Source organism: Cervus canadensis, chromosome X (genome assembly GCF_019320065.1).
Source record: "Cervus canadensis isolate Bull #8, Minnesota chromosome X, ASM1932006v1, whole genome shotgun sequence".
NCBI lineage: Eukaryota > Metazoa > Chordata > Mammalia > Artiodactyla > Cervidae > Cervus > Cervus canadensis.
Window position 1 is genome coordinate 28,587,093 of NC_057419.1, and position 20,000 is coordinate 28,607,092.

The 20,000-nt window shown below is 37.9% G+C and overlaps 1 protein-coding gene and 1 pseudogene across 3 annotated transcripts in view; one reads left to right on the forward strand and one right to left on the reverse strand.

Moving 5' to 3' along the window:
* POLA1 (DNA polymerase alpha 1, catalytic subunit) overlaps positions 1–20,000 on the reverse strand; it is a 287,339-nt gene that overhangs the window by 71,179 nt on the left and 196,160 nt on the right. The gene's annotated exons all lie outside the window — the stretch shown is intronic.
* Positions 17,981–18,668, forward strand: LOC122434478 (annotated as a pseudogene). The gene is made up of 2 exons (XR_006267378.1): positions 17,981–18,135; positions 18,193–18,668. The product of XR_006267378.1 is annotated as a 60S ribosomal protein L13a-like (transcript).

Consider the following 20,000-nt stretch of genomic DNA (forward strand, 5'->3'; position numbering starts at 1 on the left):
GACACCCTCTAGTCTTTTCTGAAATCTTCAGTGGTTTTTTTCCCCACACTTAAATGCTCATTCTGACTGTACAAGATTGGATGGAAAATACTTCAAGAAAATAAGGTGATATTTTAACATTTCTTTCTCTCTCCAGCTTTCACTTATTGGTTTAAAATGTTCGATTTCTTGCCCTTTCCTTGAAAATTGCACTCAACACGGTGCCTAGGCTTCTTTCAATCTTCCTTTATAGTTAGAACATCATGTACCAAAGTGGTGGATTGTGATTTAGTAAGGACAATGCTGAGCTGAAAGAGCTACTGTGTGTACAACGCTTTGCATTCAAGTTAGTTGCTTGGAGTGTTAACAGAGTAGTAAGTGGGGGCCCCACACATACACAGGGGTAGGGAAGGAATTCCCCTATGATACACCTGGCACAGAGGAGGCACTTAGCAAATACTGTGGAAGAAATGAAGGAAAAAGGAAAATGCTTCAATACCACTGTTTTTGATACACTGTGTTTGAATCCCATAATCAGATGACATTAGAAACAATGTGAACTTCATTCTGTCTCCAAGCCAAAGTATTACCTTCAGATGAAAACATAGGCCCTAGATTAGTGGTCCTTCACCTGGCTGTACACAGAAGTACCTGGGGAGTTTTTTTTAAAAAAACACTGATGCTCAGATCTCGGCCCTGGAACGACTAACTCAGAACACAGTGGGGAATTCAGGGGATGGGCACTGGTAAGGGCTTCCAGCTAGTTCCAGTGGGTAGTCTGAGAAAAGAACTGCTGTGCTGCATACTATCTGTACCAGAGATACTTTAGAGCCATGGACCCTGATCCCTCCAAGCTGCCTCAAGATTACGGAATTTATACCAGTCAGAAAAGCCTAAAAAGTTTTCCTGAGAACCACTGTGAGGAAGATGCTTGCTTTTTTAAGCAAGTTATTGCAATCTTAGTATAGGATGTATTTTCATTTACATAAATGCAGGGCAGGGTTAAACCTAACTCGCATTTTGGTTTTTTGTTAAACTGTAATCTATGCAAGTGCACAAATAACGAGAGTATGGCTTGATGCACAAAGTTAACATATCTCTGTGATCAGCACCCAGAAGAAACAGAACTTTACCAGCCTCCCAGAAGCCCACCCTTGTTCTCCTCCCATTATTCCCCATCTTCTCCCTCAAGATAATAACAGATTTGCCTTACACACACACACACCTTTATGTGAATATAATCTTATAGTTTGCATTCTTTTCTCTTTGGTTTCTTTTGGTCAATATTATATTTGTGAGATGATTCATCCATGTTGTTGCAGGTAGTGGAAGTTTATTTATTCTCATTGCCATAAAGTATTTCACTGAATGAATATACCATAATCTATTAAGCCATTCTACAGATGAAAGGCATTTAAGTGGTTTCCAGCTTTTTGGTTACTGAATGGTGCTGCTACCTACATACTTGTACACACCTTTGCAGTATTAGCTTGGTGCAAAAGTAATTGTGCCCCTCAAATGCTAGCCTGGCCACAGACCTGCCCCACTCCTTCCCACCTTCTGTTCTAGGGGGGCAGGCCATGTGTTCCCTTCCGCCTCTGTGCCCTGGACCAAGCAATTCTGCCTTCCCTTTCAGGCCCATCCTTCCAGCTTTGCTTAAAGATCCACTCGATCCACTAGTGGATCCACTCGATCCACTTTTACCTACCTTAGCAGACCTCAAAGTCACTGCAGTTTCTAAGAGGCCTTTATGCCTCCATGCTTCAGTTTGCCCACAAACCCAGTCACCTCTCCTCTGGAGCCCCATGGTTCACCACACCCTCCAGCACAGAGAACACACTCCAGTAGTCCTCACCAGTGTTATCACCCTCATGCCTCCGAGGATGTGAGCTTCTGAGAGCATGGACCGTGTGTAACCCGTCTCCACTGTGGACACCCAGGCCAGAGCCGGGCTTGTGGTTGGCCCTCAAGGAAGGTTTGTAGAAGGAAGGGATTCATGGAACCTGTCTCCCACCTCTCACTGAGCCTCAACACAGGCTAATGACACTAGTCCCAGAAATGATTTCTAATGTTTCTTGTGTATATCTACCCCATGGCAGACTGGCTCTGGGGTCAGACTGTATTTGGTCTCAAATTCAGTTCTGTCACTTAAAGGATTGGGTGACCTTGGACACAATGCTCAATTAACCTATTCATACCTCAATTTCTTCATCTGTAAAACGAGAAAAATAAACCTCTCAGGAACGCTGTAAAGATAATGAGCTAGTATATATATGGCAATCTCCCAATTTATTCCCACCCCCCAAACCCTGGTTAACTATACATTTATTTTCTATATCATGCTGCTGCTGCTGCTAAGTCACTTCAGTCGTGTCCGACTCTGTGCGACCCCATAGACGGCAGCTCACCAGGCTCCCCTGTCCCTGGGATGACTCTACTTCTGTTACTTCTGTTTTGTTAATATGGTCATTTGTACCCTTAAAAAAAGATTCCACATATAAGTGATATATGATATTCATCTTTCTGTGTCTGACTTACTCCATTCAATATGAAAATCTCTAGGTCCATCCATGTTGCTGTAAATGGTATTATTTCATTCTTTTTTAAGGGTGAGTAATATTCCCTCTCTCCCTCTCTCTCTCACACACACACACACACACAATTATATATAAAATAGATACATACTAAGAACCTGCTGTAGAGCACAGGGAACTCTACTCAATATTCTGTAATGACCTATATGGGAAAAGAATCTTAGAAAAAACGAAGTGGATATATGATCCACTTTCTGTGGATCCACTTTCTGTGCACCTGGAAGTAACATTGCAAATCAACTATAATCCAATAAAAATTTAAAAAATATAACACACTAGCACATGGAAAGCACCAGCACTGTGAATGGCACACCCTGTATGTCACTGATAATGACGTATTCTGTACTTTCCCAACTAGACCGCAGCTTCTGGAGGGTTTGAATTTCTACACAGTTGCAAAACCCAATGCCATGCCCTCAACAGGTGCTCTAGAAAGTTTATAAGGAATATGTTTAAACTTGAACACCCCCTTTTAATAAATGCATTAAAAACTGCTATTTCTACTGTTTTAGTTAAGATATGCCTTTAAAATTTCAGTATCCTTCAATTTCTATACACCTTTATGTCTTATATAAATTATTAGTCTTGATTAATATCAAGATTAATCTTGAAAAGATTGAGATATGCTGTTTTATTTTTTCTGTCACCCAAATTGGTTTTCTGCCCATTTTATTTGCATTATTTATGCTTTTTCTGTAAATATAGAACAAGCGAGGGTGAAAAAATACTGGTTTGCCAACTCCAATGTACTTCTTTGCAACGGAAATTATTTCCATAGGCTACAGAAATAACTTATTTGGATTACTTCAATTAGTTCTAATACAAAACATTGCCACCACTTCATTAATCAGCTGCTTGTGAGGGTTACTTTTCCAAGAAGTCTTTTTGGTAATTTGATTAGAAAGAATGGTAGTGCACATTATCATCTGATTCAGTATGTCCATCAAGTAGACAATTTACAGTGAGTTCTTGATAACGATGAGCTTATTTTAAAAAAGCCACACAGACAGCAATTTCTTCATTTTATAATCCTAATCCTATTTTTTTGGTGAAGATGAAGTTATTTTTCAAAGTATTTGGCAGCACACGGTGCTGAATAAGCATCAGGAACTATTTCAGTGCTTTAAGAGGCATTTCACTCTTTGCCTCTCCCCACAGACACCCCCTCCCCACGAATGATGCAGTAATTAAAACCTAATTATTATCTTCATTTTAAACAAAACCTAAAGTGAATACCAATTAATAACAACATACTAATGAGCATCTGCTGTGATGAAATTGAATATGAATGTGCTGCAAATTTCGGGTAATTTATTTTTTTTAGGGAAGTGCCACTGGTCGCATTCTGCAGTTAGAAGATTATATAGAATGTACACCATTTTCTATCAAGTCATTCTGCACATGGCAATTTCCATCTTACGAGATAGGGCTGGCTTTAATGCTACAGATGTTGAAATACCCAAATACTGGTCATGTTGTCTTCACTGGGACTGAGGACAATTTTAGGATTTTACCTTGAATTTATTGCCCTTTTTTCAGAAGTTTTCCTTTTTAAAATGCCGTATTTCAAGGTTAACCTCATACCAAAAAAGCCCCACAAAAAACCCAAAAGATTTTAATTAGCCCCCATGTTACATATAATCATGTATTAACATCACAATGAAAAATGTAAATATAAATTTCTAACTAGAAGAAATAATAATATTAAAATAAGGTTGGTAAGTCACTTTGGATTTCACTGGAGCTATAAAATGGCCTAGAAACATTTATGTAAGTAAGAGAAACCCTTGATATCTGTAAGTATTGAGGTAGTTAACTGTGTTCAGATTCATTCATGTTACTAACATCACCACACCAAGAAGCAAAATGTGGAGACAGAATGAGGTTCTGCAGATTACAGTTTCAACCTCCATATCTATAGTTAGGATGAGTAGGGCAAGATCAGTAGTGTTTTTCAAGTACATTCAATTCACATGCCTTGGAGGCTTCTCCAAATGTTTGATTCTGATTTCATTGACTATATATTCACTGTAAAAAATTTAAGACAGGTGTATTCACATGTACTACCTCCCAAATTTTAAGACGTGTAAGATCCCACCATACTAGCTGGTGTTCTCACTGAAAAATAAGTTATAAGCTTAAAATAGATTACCTATATAGATAAAAATCTCATTTTTTTATAGTTGGGAATTCTGCATGAAATCTTATTTGAATAAAAGGGATTCCTAGATTAGTGAGTTTCTAGGGTTTCTTTCTAGATTTAAACTGAACTGAAAACTACTTTGACTTTCTTTCCCTGGCACATTCACCCAAATATATCTAATCTGGCTAAAATAAAAATTCTCTACCACTTCCCAACCCATCCACAAAAATTTGGCAAAATTGACATCTACAATGTTTGGTCAGCTTTCTAATATTCTTATTAACTGGCACCAAAGGGTCTATGATGAGCGATATCAACAGCTACTAAAATAAAATAAATGCACATGGCTACTGTAAATAAAGTGATGCAGCATTTAGGACAAAAACTTAACTGTGTAATCTGACCTGGTTGTTAAGGTGTACTCTGGCTTAGGTGACATCTCAGAACAAGTTCTGCCTCAGATGGACAAAATAGGAGAAGGCTGTCATAGCTGACCCAAACCAAGCCAAAGTCAGCCTCCCTTCACACCACTAGCCACCAAACACATAAGAAAGACTGCTGTCCATTCATTCAACAAATTGAGCATCTAAAATAGGCCAGGCACTATTCCAGCTGCTAACTACATCAGAGAAAGAAATAGGATACGACCACAGGAGCTTATAGCCTGGTGTGGGTGTGTCTTTTCCAACACTACTTTGCAGTCAAATGTGGATATTTCCATTTATCTATCCGATTCTCACAGTAGCTGCTCTCTGTAACTTTTTAATGGCATGTTTACCTTGCATTTCCTAACAGAATTATTTGAGTGTTTTAATTCTTATGCTACAGAGAGGTCTCAGATGATTATACTTATTTTAAAATTTGTGTCCCTTGCATTTATATAATAATGCTAGGCTTTTCAAAGCATTCAGTTTTCACAAAAGCTCTGTCAGGTAGGTGGTAAGTTAGAATTATTTTCCCTATTGACAGAGCTCATCAAAGGTGAAGTCACCTGTTCATGATCCCAGATCTGGTCAGTGAACGGAGCACTAATGGCCAGTTTGCAAACCTCTTAGAAAAACCAGTGGAGTCAAAATTAGAATGACAGTTTGTGACTAGAATCAATATTTTTTATTGCCAAATGGCATCTTAAATCTTTGCCTGAAATGCTGGTATAGGATTATCTGAGGTACAATTTTAAAGTCCATATGTGCATGCTATTTAAAGTGAACAGAGATTTCCCAAATGTTATCTATGTGGTAAATCACACTGTGCTAAAGGAGAGGGATGAAGAAGTTTAGCATGATGTATTAATATGCATTTGACACTTTCCAGTTTTCAGCTCCATCTCCCCAGCATTATGCTTTCTCCCATTTGATCTTCAATAAATGAACCAGCCATTCTGATTATCCTCATTTTGCAGATAAGGAAGCTGAGACTCAAATAGGTTATGGGACTTGCCCTAGGTCATGCAGCTAGTAAGGGGCAGAGCCAAGACTTGATCCCAGGTTTTCAATGTCCAAGCCCCTTGATCTTTGTAATACGCCACTTTTCATTCATACACTTTCAACAATGTCATTCTGTGCGTTAATCAGTTCTTTTGTGGCTAGTTTTCAACCTGAAATACTCAGTGCACCAGAGAAGCAGTGTATTATAAGTGCCTGGTACCTCATTCACTGTTAGGCTACAGTGATGCTGCGTTTAGGGCACAGCCCACCATGAGTAAAAGTGGCAGGAACACAGGGCCAAAGCAAAGGGCATTGGCTTGGGGGCTGGAGGTGCAGACTGCAAGGAGAAACTGACCAAGCCAAATCAAAAGTTTTCCAATGTGTATCATGGTTGAACTGGGGTCTAACCGTGTCAATTTAATTTTCTAATTTCTGCTCACCTTCATTCTAAGATGCACCTTTCAGAAAATGCACCTTTGAGCAGAAAGATATAAAAATCTAAGTTCTTAAAAGTTTATGTTCCACACAGATCTCTGTGCACACACTTCAGAAAAAGTTTTTATGGGTTTAGAAATTCCTTTTAGAACATAAAGAAGCTTTCCTTTTCTGTCTTACAAATTGAAAAACTGAGGCTCGGAGAGATGAAGTAAACTCTCCTTTCATTTGTAAATAGATGGGGGGGGGATGCACCCCATCAAAGCACTGCTACCAGGATTACATGACACAGTATGTGTGAAACACTTAGTACACTACCTGTATGTCACTAGTTGGTGATGAGTCTTTTAACTTCTTATTAGCTACGAACACTTGCCTTTGGGAAGTTTCCTGAAGTAAACCAAGTAGGCACCTGCAAGAACTTGACATTTTTTTCCCCTTTTTAATTTTGTGAACTGCATTCAAGAGCCAAGGCCAAACAATATACTCTTATGATTCTAAGTAAAAGTCACTGATTATGTAAGCAAATTTTTTAAAAAAGGAAGGGTGGTAATATTTCAGTACCAATCACTAAAAAAATGAAGACTTGATTTCTATCTCTCCTATAGGCTGAAATAGGATAAAGTATTTTCTCACTTTTAATCTCTTTGCAACTAATATATAGCAGTTTTGTTTGTTTTTAAATTTTTTTGATGTGCACCATTTTAAAAGTCCTTACTGAATTTGTTACAACACTGCTTCTGTTTGATGCTTTGGTTTTTTGGCCGTGAGGCATGTGGGATCTGAGTGCCCCACCAGAGATTGAACCCCTGCCTCCTGTATGGGAAAGTGAAGTCTTAACCACTAGACTGCCAGGGAAATCCCAGTAGTTCTATTTAAAGTAATGTAATCTCCTTGAGGATAGACATCTTATCATAAATGCCTCAGGACTCCCAAGATGCTGGCATAGGGAGGATGAAGATGCCAAAAACATAAGTTCTTTAGAAGAAAAGTTCTAAGTAAAGCCAAGGCACTGTAAGCTGTTAAATGTGAAAATACGAGATAAGGGAAGTATGGTGTGGTTGTTAACAGCACAGACTCTGGAACCAGTATGGGTTCAAATTCTGCCTCTAACATTTAGCAGATATGTGATTTCAGGCAAGGCATCTAAAACTACACTCTCCACCTCCTCATCTGTAAAACAAGGATGACAACAGGGCCTCAAACAGTAGCATATGTTTGCTTTACATCTTTTGGGGGGGGTTGAATTTAGCTACAAAAAGCCCTTAATGTATCTTGATAGTCTTGTCTTTCTTCTACTGTCTCTGTATATAAGCCTATAATGAGGTTATACATCTTATAAGCTATTAGAAGACAGAAATTGTAGGAATGAATGCAGTTTTAAAACGATAGTCACAGAATATCACAGGATCACATAACAGTGAACTTAAAAAATAATGCTGAGGAATATTCAAGAAAGGGTGGAGTGCTTTTTGTTTTGTTTGTTATTGGTGGAGGTCACTTACTACTTTAACAGAAGTTGAAGAGGCAGATTTTGGAGAGGACTTCGCTGACTACTTTCAATTTTTCTTTCTGGTATAAGGTCTTATCTTAATGGTAAAGAGTAAATGCACCCAACAGTGGTTAATGGTGTGGATTCTGGAGTCTGACAGGCTCTCCTTCAAATCCTGGCTGTGACATGTATTGGAGGTAAAGTCCTAGGATGAGCAACCTCTCCAAGCCTCAGTTTCTTCATCTGTAAAAGACCCACGCGACTGTTGTGAGGATTAAATTGGATAATGCATATGAAGTTATCTGGCACAAGTGGTGGCACTAGTGGTAAAGGACCTGCCTGCCAATGCAGGAGATGTAAGATGTAAGAGACATGGGTTTGATCTCTGGGTTTGGAAGATTCCCTGTATTCTTGCCTGGAGAATTCCATGGACAGAGGAGCCTGGCGGGCTATATAGGGTTGCAGAGTCAGACACGAACGAAGCGACTTGGCACAGCACAAGTGTACAGTCTGGCACATGGTGAGCACTCAGTTTGCCTTAGTTATCATTTAAGTTAATACTCAGTAACACTCTTGCTTGATTCTAAGACACCTCTCATCACTTCGAATGTTTCTGAAACAAAGATTTGTCTTATGAACTGTTGTCTTTACTAAAAATTTTCTTTTCCTCTGAAACGCTGTTACTAAATCAGTGGTATGTCTTATAATTGATGCCACCATAGTAGAGAGAAATACATTTGGGTATAAACAGACTTAACATTTATGCCCTCCTTGTTCTCCTAGTTCATTAGTTAAGATTCACGTCTTGCTACTATTCAGTTCAACTGGTCAGACTACATTTGGTTGCGATGCTGTTCTAGTCATCTCAGTCAACGAAATAAATCCATATATCTTACATCTAACACGGCCATTAGGCTTTAAGGCCATAGACTCCCCATGCTAACCAGCCATTATCAAAATACAAGATAAGAAGAAATAATTCTTTTACTGATATGGTTTGGAATTTCTATAGGAAATTTCAGGTAGCTAATTTAGGTACTAAAACTCATTAGACATCCAAAAAACACATGGTAGATGTCTTATGATTTTCCTCTATGATGTTTTGTACAAGAACCTATTCAGTAACAAGTCACTATAGTTATACTTTTCAAATGTCAGTAAATTAATTTTGACAATGAAAAAAAGTAACAAAGGAAGAGTATTAATATACATGCACATGTAATTCACTAATTCTTCTTCTAAATTCTTCCAACTTGCCAGAATTATATTAGAACCACAAAATCAGAGCCAATAAAAACTAGTTTGGCTGCTCTTTGCCCTTTCCTTCTACAGTGCATTAGAAATTACAGTATTAGACATCTGTTTAATTAGAAACTAGGCTTGCTTGTATTCAAGACCTGGTCTTTTCTACTGAAAGCTTACCTAGGCCACCTTCTACTTACAACAGGAAACCAAATCATTCCATACAGAGGTGTCAAAACAAGCAAAACACAAACTGGCTAACGGAGTTTCCTAGGAATAAAATGCACAGCCATCGATGTGTTCTCTCTTGACTACTTTTTCCTAAAAGGAAGGAAACTAGTAATTTCTTGTAACTTAAAAAAAAAAAAAAGATTTGTGATCTAGGAAATTATATCTGGTAAAATCAGAAAAAAAGAAACAAAAATCCTATCCAAGCTCTATACACCTAGGTCTCAAATCATGGGGCGTCCTTTGATAATATATTCCACTCATGCCCTCTCTCCCCCTTTAAAAACTGTCCTCAGTTTCCTGGGATTGGCTTCATCCCAGCTGCAACAGACTGAGATGCTATTCTACTGTTTTTCTGTCTTAACTCACAAGTTTTACCATTCTGTATCTGGGGTTTGCACAGAAAGTTCAAGGATTAACAATGAACCATTCCTTACTTACTAAATGTACGTTACACCTGCATCTTATGCGTCCTTAGCAGGCTGCACTGATATGAAGAAGTATCTTCTTTCTTCTGCATTCCTGCTGGCTCTACTTGTTCTGTAATCCTTGAAGACTGTAACAGAAGTATCTTGATTTGAACTCCAGCAGGTCTGTTTCCCTCAAATCATTTGTCAACGCTCACCTATGTTACTTGAGTCACCACCACCTTGGATATACACACTGTGGTGCTCAATTATTCAGATGCAGTTGGTTCACTTCCTTGTTCTTCCCCTTCTGGCTTTGGGCCACTTCACTTCTCAGCAGTTTTTCAACCAGCAAAGTGAGAAAAAGTAACACATCTTCCTGAAATATAGTACTGGCATATAGTAGGTATTCAATAAACACTGTTCCAATATCGAGTAAATAAAGCATGAAATCAGGCAAAATTTTTTTAAGCAATACTAAAGACTTGGATGGGAAGTGGAGATGACTGGTTAAAAATTTAAGTTCTCATTATTTGTGAATTTCATCTGCCCAGGTGAGCGGTTTACCAACATTTTCTCAGCAATTGAATTATTGTTATACATGAACTTTAACAGAGCAATCTCATAAATAAAACAGATAAAAGTATAAATACTCCAGCGATATCTCTGAATAAGGTCAGGGCCCTCAACCATAGAATACAACTTCAAACTCTTTTTAATGCTAATAAAATCCCAGGAGGTATATGCAGAATGTAGGAGCTAGAGTCCTAGGTTCTCCAAATAGGCCCATTAGTTTTGTGAAGAAATGAAAAGGGCAAATTCATATATCATCAGCTGAAGATAAAGATATGGATTTGCTAAGCCTAATGGGCATGTGTGCTAAGTCGCTTCAGTCGTGACGACTCTTTGTGACCCTATGGACTGTAGCCCGCCAGACTCCTCTTCCATTGGGTTCTCCAGACTAGAATACTGGAGTGGGTTGCCATTCCCTTCTCCAAGGGATGTTCCCGACACAAGGATTGAACCTGGGTCTCATGCATTGCAGGCAGATTCTTTACCATCTGAGCCACCAGGTATATGGAACAGTGTAAATCACAACCATTATAAAATAAAATAAAGCATCTTTATTGGAATATTGTCCCCCTTTAAAGTTGGCATTAAGTGGGCAGAAGTCTGGAGGCAGCTGGAGCATTCAGTCATGCACAGGCCTGTAGGAGGTCCCACCCACCAATATGACTACACCATAATCTATTTCACCTCGCTCAAAAACACTGTTTAAGAGTTGTGAATGTAAAATAACCTTAACCAGTAATTTCAAACCAGGAGAACAAAAGGAACATGATTGAAACTAATTTACATTTTCAATTATTACTACAAAAATTTCGAATCTATGCTCTTCTTTTTGTGGTCTGTTTGTTTTTAAATGATCACCTTTACCTGACAGGAAGGGCATGTGTGAAAGGGGTTCCAGAACACTGGCAATGGGGAGATAAAGAGAAAACAAACCAGCTCTCCATGAAGCTATGTATCCCTCAATAAACAAGACAGAAGAATGGTAACTATAAGCAAATACATGCCTATACTGCTTGAAAGAAAATAGAGGTTCCTGAGGTCCATCATTGTTTTTAATGATTATGTTAAAAAATATTTATTTATTTATTTGTCTGCATCAGGTCCTAGTTGTGGTACACAGGCACCAGAGCTTGCAGGGCTCAGTAGTTATACTGCAAGGGCCAACTTGCTCTGAGGCATGTGGTATCTTAGTTCCCTGATCAGGGATAGAACTGCATTGCTTGCTTTGCAAGGTGTATTCTTAACCACTGGACCACCAGGGAAGTCCCCTACCATTGTTTTTAAAAACAAAAAACATGCTGCTCTAAAATCCAGAATTTCCTATTCAAAACTTTGTCATGTTTTCAAGGCTTTACTTTTTTATTTAAATAGTTAGAACTTGCATATGGCCTGATGCTCCCAAATCTATCCCATCCCAAAAGCTGGGCTTAGGAAAGACCTTCCTTTGTTTTTACTTTAGCAAAATGAGAATATTAATGCTCTGTTCCTCAAAAGAGATTTTTGTCATAGCTTGATATTTTCTTCTTATGTAGATTCCTTGACAAAAAGTGTAGCAGGGGCTCCCAATCACACATCTATTATATTTATGCAAACTGTTTTTACAAGGTCGCAGGCGTTGGGACTTAATGTCATGTAACCTCAATGCCAGATATTTAATTCATCTAACTTGTGTAAAAGGAGCTCCCTTAGTTCTAGGTCTCCACATACATCCCTGTATTTGAAAAGATTTATTCTGAAAAAAATAAATAAATTTAAAAAAAAGAAGTAAATAGACAATATAATGAAACTTAAAAAACTGACAGCAAATAAGAATTAATATACAAGTAAAAAAAAAATTTAAAAAAAATTAAAAATAAAAAAAAAGATTTATTCTTGAAGTGGTAAATAAATTTGCCTGCCAATGCAGGAGACACAGGTTCGATCCCAGGGCTTCCCTAGTGGCTCAGTGGTATAGAATTTGCCTGCCAATGGGAGACGCTGATTTGACCCTGGCTAGGGAAGATTCTCTAGAAAAGGAAATGGCAACTCACTCCAGTATTCTTGCCTGAAAAATCCCATGGACAGAGGAGCCTGGTGGGCTACAGTTCATGGGGTTGCAGAGTTGGAAAAGACTTATCGACTAAACAACAACATCCTTGAAGTAGAGTTATCACAGGGCCACAGAAATTTTTCTTTCATTTTTACTTTAAAAAATTTCACAATGAGATTAATTTGGGAGAGTATATATGGTATAGTTCTATGATTTTTAACACATGTAACATCCATGACAACCAGGATACACAACAGTTCCAAAACTGCCTTTTGCTGCCCATTTGTATTCAGACCATTCTCTAATCCGCGACAACTACTGGTTCTCCATCATTACGGTTCTGAAATTTCAACAATGCCATTTAAATGGAATTAAACACTATGTGGTCTTTTGAGTCTAGCTTTTTTTTCACACAGCATAATAGCTTTGAGACCCATCCAAGTTGCTATATGTTATCAGTAGTCTGTTCCTTTTTATTGCTAAGTAATATTCCATGGTATGAAAGCGTGACAGTTTATTCGTTCTTCCACTGAAGTGTGTTGGAGTTGTTTCCAGTTTGGAGCTATTATGAATTCAGTTCCTTGGAAACATTTCTGCACAGATTTTTACATGGTTATAATTTTTCATTTCTCTAGGGTAAATACCCAAGAGGATTCCTAGGTCATACAGAAAGTATATATTGATCTTTATGAGAAACAAACTGTTTTCCAGACAGGCAGCACCATTTTACATTTCCACCAGCAAAGTAAACATGAAGTTTCCTGTTGTTCCATATCTTCACAAGCACTTGGTACTGTCACTAAGTTGTATTTTAACCATTCCAGTAAGTATGAAGTGCTATCTTGTCAAAGTTTCAATTTGCATTTCCCTGATACTAATAATGAAACAACTTTTCACATTCTTATTTGTCATCCTTATGTTCTCTGTGGTAAAGAATCCGTTCAAGTCTTTTGTTTATTTTTAAATTGGAGTGGTTTTCTTTTAACTGAGTTTTGAGAGTTCTTTATATATATACTAGACACAGGTCCTTTGTTGGATATGTGATTTGTGAACATTTCCTCCAAGTTTATGACTTGTCATTTCTATTCCTTAATAGTGTCTTTTTGAAAGTGTAAGTTTTTATTTTGATGAAGTTCTGGTGATTTTTCCTTTTTAAAATTGATCATTTTTATCTCATGTTTAAGAATTCACCTAATCTGAGGTCATGAAGATTTTCTCTTATGTACTACTTCTTAAAGTTTATAGTTTTGCACTTAGAGCCGTGATATACTTTGTTAATATTTGTATAAGGTAAGATTTTAGTTCAAAGTTTATTTTTTCTGCATATGAATGTCCAACTTTTTCCAACATTACATGTTGAAAGGGCTATTCATTCTTTATTAAATTCTTTTGAATCGCTGTTAAAAATCAAATGGCCAAACTTGTTTGAGTCTATCTATTCTGTGGGTCTAGGTTTCTATCCATTTGCCAATTTTACATTGTTCATTACTGTAGCTTTAAGTCTTACAATTGATTATTTATTCCTCCAACTTAATTTTTTTTCAATTATGAATTTACTTCCTTTAACAAATATAGGACTGTTGAGGTAATCTATTTCATCTTGGATGAATTCTTATAGTTTTCAATTTTTGAGGAATTGGTCCACTACTCTTAAATTGTCAAATATGTTTAGTATTCCCCTATCCTTTTAAAGTCTGTGGAGGCCTAGTATTCTGGATATTGCTAATTTGTATCTTTCCTTTTTTTTTAATCTCTGTCAGCCTTGCTAGATGCTTATCAATTTTATTGATATTTTCAAATATTCATGTTTTTGTTTCACTGATTTCCTCTATTCTTTCAATTTAACTAATATATCTTCACTATCTCTTTCCTTCTGTTCGTTTTGGGCTTATTTTGCTTTGCTTTTCAAAAAATTTTCTGAAAGTGGAAACTCACATCATTGATTTGACACCTTTCTTTTTCTCTAATACAAACATCTAATGCTATCAATTTCCCTTTAAGCACTGCTTTAGGTGCATCATCCTACTGTACAGTTTTTTACTTTCCCCCTTTGATTCTCACCTGATTCTGACAGCATGATTATTTAATAGTTAACTGCCAAATGAACAGACTTATATTACCAACTAGGTCAATAAACAATCCCTTGACACTTACTACTTGAATATTTTACAGATTTTGTGTGTCTATGATGCATAAATATTGGTAATTGGTCTACTCTGCATTACAGTAGGCACCATAGTATATATTGTCTCAATCATTGTTTGATATGTTGTGTTTTCATTTTCACTCAGTTCAAAATATTTTCTAATTTTCCTTGGGACCTCCTTTTTTTGACCCTTGGGTTATTTAGAAGTGTGTTGTTTAATTTCCAAGAACTTAAGATATTTTCTGGTTACTTTTCTCTTAACGACTTCTAGTTTAATTCCATTATGGCTACAGAATATACTTCGTATGATTTCAATTATTTTAAATTCATTAAGGTTCTTTTTATGATGCAGAATATAGTCTATCTTGTTGAATGTTCCATGTGCACTTGGAAAGAATCTTGATCAAGCTATCGACAGGTGGAGTGTTCTGTACATAGCAATTAAATCCCACTGGTTGACAGTTCTTCTATATCCTTGCTGATTTTTTGGTGCAGTATTTCTATCAATGACTGAAAGAGGAGTGTTAAAAGTTGCTAAGTATAATTATGGATTGTCTATTTCTCCTTTCAGTTCTGCCAGTTTTTGCTTCAGGTATTTTGAAGCACTGTTGTTAGGTGCATACAGATTTTGGGCTGTTTTCTCTTCTTAGTGAATTAGCTTTTTTATCATTATGTAAAATCCCTCTTTATCATGAGTAACTTTCTTTGCTCTGAAGTCTAATTTTCTGCTTTTAACATAGACACTCTTTCTTTTCATTAGTGTTTGCATGGTATATCTTTTGCCATTTTCTCCTTTAACCTACCTATACCATTATATTTGAAGTTAGTTTCTTGAGGACATTTTATAATACTTGCATCATTAAAAAATACATTCTGATAATTTCTATCTTTTAATTGGTGTAAACACATTTAGAACATTTGCATTTAATGCAGTTATTGATATGTTTGGATTTGGGTGTACCATTTTATTATTTGTTCTGTTTTTCCTTTCTCTTTTCTATTTCCTGCCCTCTTTGGGGTTATTCAAACATCTTATTATTATTTAGTTAATTGCGGTTTTGACAACATTTCTTTGTAACGTTCATTATTAAGGATGACAATATATATACTTTAGAATTAAAAATTTACCACATAAATGGAATGTAAAAACCCACATAGGTCCCTTTTCCCTCCCTCCTTTGATGTTGTAGTTGTCTCATAAATTAGACCTACACACACTGAAAACTGTGTAGAAAATAGATCAGTACAAATTATCCAGTCTAAAGGAGAGGTAGAAAAAGACAAAGGAGTTAGGCAGAACAGAGCCTCCGGGACCTGTGGGACAATAATACACAGTCTAACATTCATATCACTGGAGTCCAAAAAAGGAGGAGAAGCACCAGGCTCTCTCTTTTTTACATCTATTTCTTCTGTCATATAACTGTAACAGCATCATTTCAATCTTGACTTTTGATTTCTGACCCTGCCCCGCCCCGCCCCACCCCATGCAAGTTGTGCTTTTTCTGTTTCTTCTTCTAACAGGTAGTTCTGAACTGAATTTTGGACATTTTGAGTAGCATGAATCTATGGGTGTTACTTAAATTCTATGGACAACTGTTGATGTTTTTGTTTTAGCAGGCAATTGACTTCATTAGGTTTGGGTTATGGATTCCAACCCATTTTCTCTGGACTGTGGGCCTGATCTCAGTTCACCTTTCAAAACTGTGGCAGTACTTGCTATATTTGTCCCTTGTGTACTCCACCCAGAAGTCGATCTGGGTTGTGGTCTTTTACATCAGTTCTCAAAATTTTTGATATGCTGATTAGGCTCAGATCCTTTCCTTCCAGACTGGGGTATGAGCCCCAAAGTTCACCAACAACTTTATGGGGTCACCTTCCCTGAAGTTGTCTTTGTCTGTGATCTCCCTGGTACCTTTTAGTTCCCAGCAGCTAGCCAGAAAGCTGGGTCTTTACTTCTTTCCTTCCTTTCTTAAGAAGGGGAGAGGGGAGTTGAGTGTTTTGGCTCTTGGTGACTACCACTGCAGCTTTTGTTGCCAACATAAGATTACTTGGGGGCTGGAGAATGAGAATGCAAAAAAGAAAAAAAGAAAAAAAAAAAAAACCACCTTCGGGATTCCCATATCTTTTCTAGTAAGGGGATTCCCTTACTTCTCTAATACATGTTTGTAACTTTAAGATCTAGATTGAAAATTTTTATCTTGTAAGGAGTCTTAGTTTACCATATCTCTTTAGCACTAATGTATTAATTCCATAATATACTGCTACTTTTTAAGAACTTTTGTTTTACTTCAAATGTCTCTGGTTGGTTCCTTATATTGAAGCTGTTTAAGGGCAGAAACCAAGGATTCAAAACCTTTTTTACTTGCCACACCCCAGACAAGCAGCATGGAGAGAAACAATATTCAGTAACTGTTTGGTTGACAGATGTTCCAATTGGTCTTCATAAAAATAAGAATAATTTTGCACAATATGAAAATGAGAGAAATATAAAGTAGGGGGAAACGAAGTATAGTTATCATCAAAAGGTACAGTTGGTTCCACTAAAGTTTTACTTGAAAATGAGAAATTAATTCCAATGCCCTTGATAATATCAGAAATATGTAAACATAATATGAATTTTATGTCTCCTTCTGCAGGATTCTGTCTGTAAGAAACACTAGGTAAATGCAGAAACTGTATCCCAATGAATCAAGCCACAGAGAAATATATGTACACACAAATGTACATACGCCCCTCAAACACTCCAGCTACCCCTGTTCCACTGAGTGTGAATAGCTACCTAACCCATTGGTGTTTGTTATGATTTTCCTTCCAATTTCAGATAACCTTCCCTTCCACCACTCACCATGACTCATGGCTGCAGACCTTTCTGAACGTTCACTTTTCACAAGCAAACTTCAAAAGTTCTTTTTCAAGGTAAAATGCTGTATTTTATGTAGTTAATTTATGTATTTCTTACTAGTGAAGAATGTAACATCACAAAAACCACTGTTTTCATTAGGTTCCTATATTCTGTTTGAAAGTCACTGAATGAAATTTTGGTGGTCTAACACCGTGTGTCCTTTTTCCTTCATAAAGCATCTGGTTGTGATTTAATATATACTGGTATTTTAGAAACACATGTAGGAGTTATAAGAACTGAGTGCAATACAGAGAGCCGGGACAGAAAGACTGGTGAAGACAAGTTGTAAAGGCGTAAACAAAAGACAGATGTGGACCACTAACCACTATGTTTGTTCTTAATTTCAAATTTGCCCTCCTTTTCGTCCGGGCGGCTAACCAAAGATGGCAGAAGGGCAGGTCCTGGTGCTCGATGGCCGAGGCCATCTCCGGGCTGCCGGAGGCCCATTTATGAAGCAGGTGCTTCTGGGCCAGAAGACTGTGGTCGTGTGCTGTGAGGGCATCAATATGTCTGCCAATTTCTACAGAAATAAGTTGAAGTACGTGGCCTTTCATCAATTACCAATTTCTGGTAATTTCTACAGAAATAAGTTGAGGTACCTGGGTTTTCTCCCCAAGCGGATGAACACCAACCCCTCCTGTGGCACTTCCGAGCCCCAGCCGCATCTTCTGGCAGACAGTGCAAGGCATGCCGCCCCACAAGACCAAGCGGGGCCAGGGTGCTCTAGAGTGCCTCGAGGTGTCTGATGGGATCTCACGACTCTATGACAAGAAAAAGCGGATGGTGGTTCCTGCTGCCCTCAAGGTTGTGTGTCTGAAGCTTACTCAGAAGTTTGCCCACCTAGGGCACCTGGCTCATGAGGTTGGCTGGAAGTACCAGGTGGTTAACGGCCACACTGGAGGAGAAGAGAAAGGAAAAAGCCAAGATCCACTATCAGAAAAAGAAGCAGCTCACAAGGCTACGGAAGCAGGCTGAAAAGAACATTGAGAAGAAAACTGACAAACTCACAGAGGTCCTCAAGACTCATGGATTCCTAGTCTGAGCCCAATAAAATTGACTGTTTATTCTTCATGCTTGGCCTGGTCTGCCCTTCCTCCATCACCACCCTAGGATGTGGGGGCCCCCCAGGGGCTGCCATGCAGGTGCCACAAGCAGATCGGGTATAGCTGAGGGGCTTTAGTCAGTGTAGGCAGTTCTAAGGGCTGTGAAGGCATCATTGGTCTGCAGCCTATTGCTTCATGAGAATTTTAAGACATGAACAGTTGGAACAACCAATGCAGTTGCAATATTGGCAGAAGTGAGCTGGAAGACTTAATTGGAAGGGAACCCCATGACTTTAAGGGTGTCTATTCAAGCTTCCTACATGGTCAGATACTATACTCTGCAGCTGTTAGGAAATGAAAGAATGCCCAAGAAGTGTCTCTGGAAGAGAAATTTCAGCCAAGGGGTCACAGGCATCGTCTCATGTCTTCCCTATATTTTGTGATCCCAAACCAATAAATTATTTTTTTAAAGAAAAAAAAAAAAAGATTTGCCCAAGAAGATTTTCTTTGATCTATAATGATCCAAAAAGAAGAGCAGAGTCTGACACCACTAAACTGGGGTCTGGTAGCTGATCAGACCAAATATTAGTTTACTCTAAAGGTTTAACTTCAACTTACTGCTTCAGAGCAGAAATGACACAGCTTCCTAAGGCTGGTTTCCCTAACAGAGCATCACTAAATAAGACTGTCTAGGGAAAGGGTATGAGAAGGCGCAGAAGAAACTCAACAATGTCTTTTGCTTCTGCATCTCCGGTTATTCATAGCCTACCAATCCTTCCAGTCCTAGCTTACATTTCACCTTTTCTATGCAATCATCTCAGCTTTGCCTTTTCTAACCACTTATATACATGTTTAGACTAAAATTAGTATAGCAGTTGTTAATTACTTCCTGCCATCCCTTCAACACACCTGCGTATGGATGAACACACACCCATCTGAGACAATGGTTTGTTCCAGCTGTGATTCTCATGACTTTCAGGAATCTCTCAGTAGGAGTAGGAGTCTGTGGTGTCTCTGTGTCCAGGAATTTTACTTCATCAGCTAGACTGTGAACTTAAAGTGGAACACAAGTCATTCGCCCCTCAAAATCCAATTAAAAGCAAGGACAGCACTATGCCATGTGTGTGTTGGGTGGGGTGGGGTGGTTCCGCAGGAGATGGTTTGTGTCTTTTGTATGGCACAAAAGTAGGCCATTAAGTCTGTGTTTAGGAAGAACCAGTGATTTGGGTAAGGAGACTACGCAATTATTAATATTTACCTTGAAAATTACTTATTTTTAGGTGAGTAATTTAAATGTATTAGAATCCAATTCAGAATCAATGACTACAGGAAGGAATCCCTCTGCCATTCACTGTATATA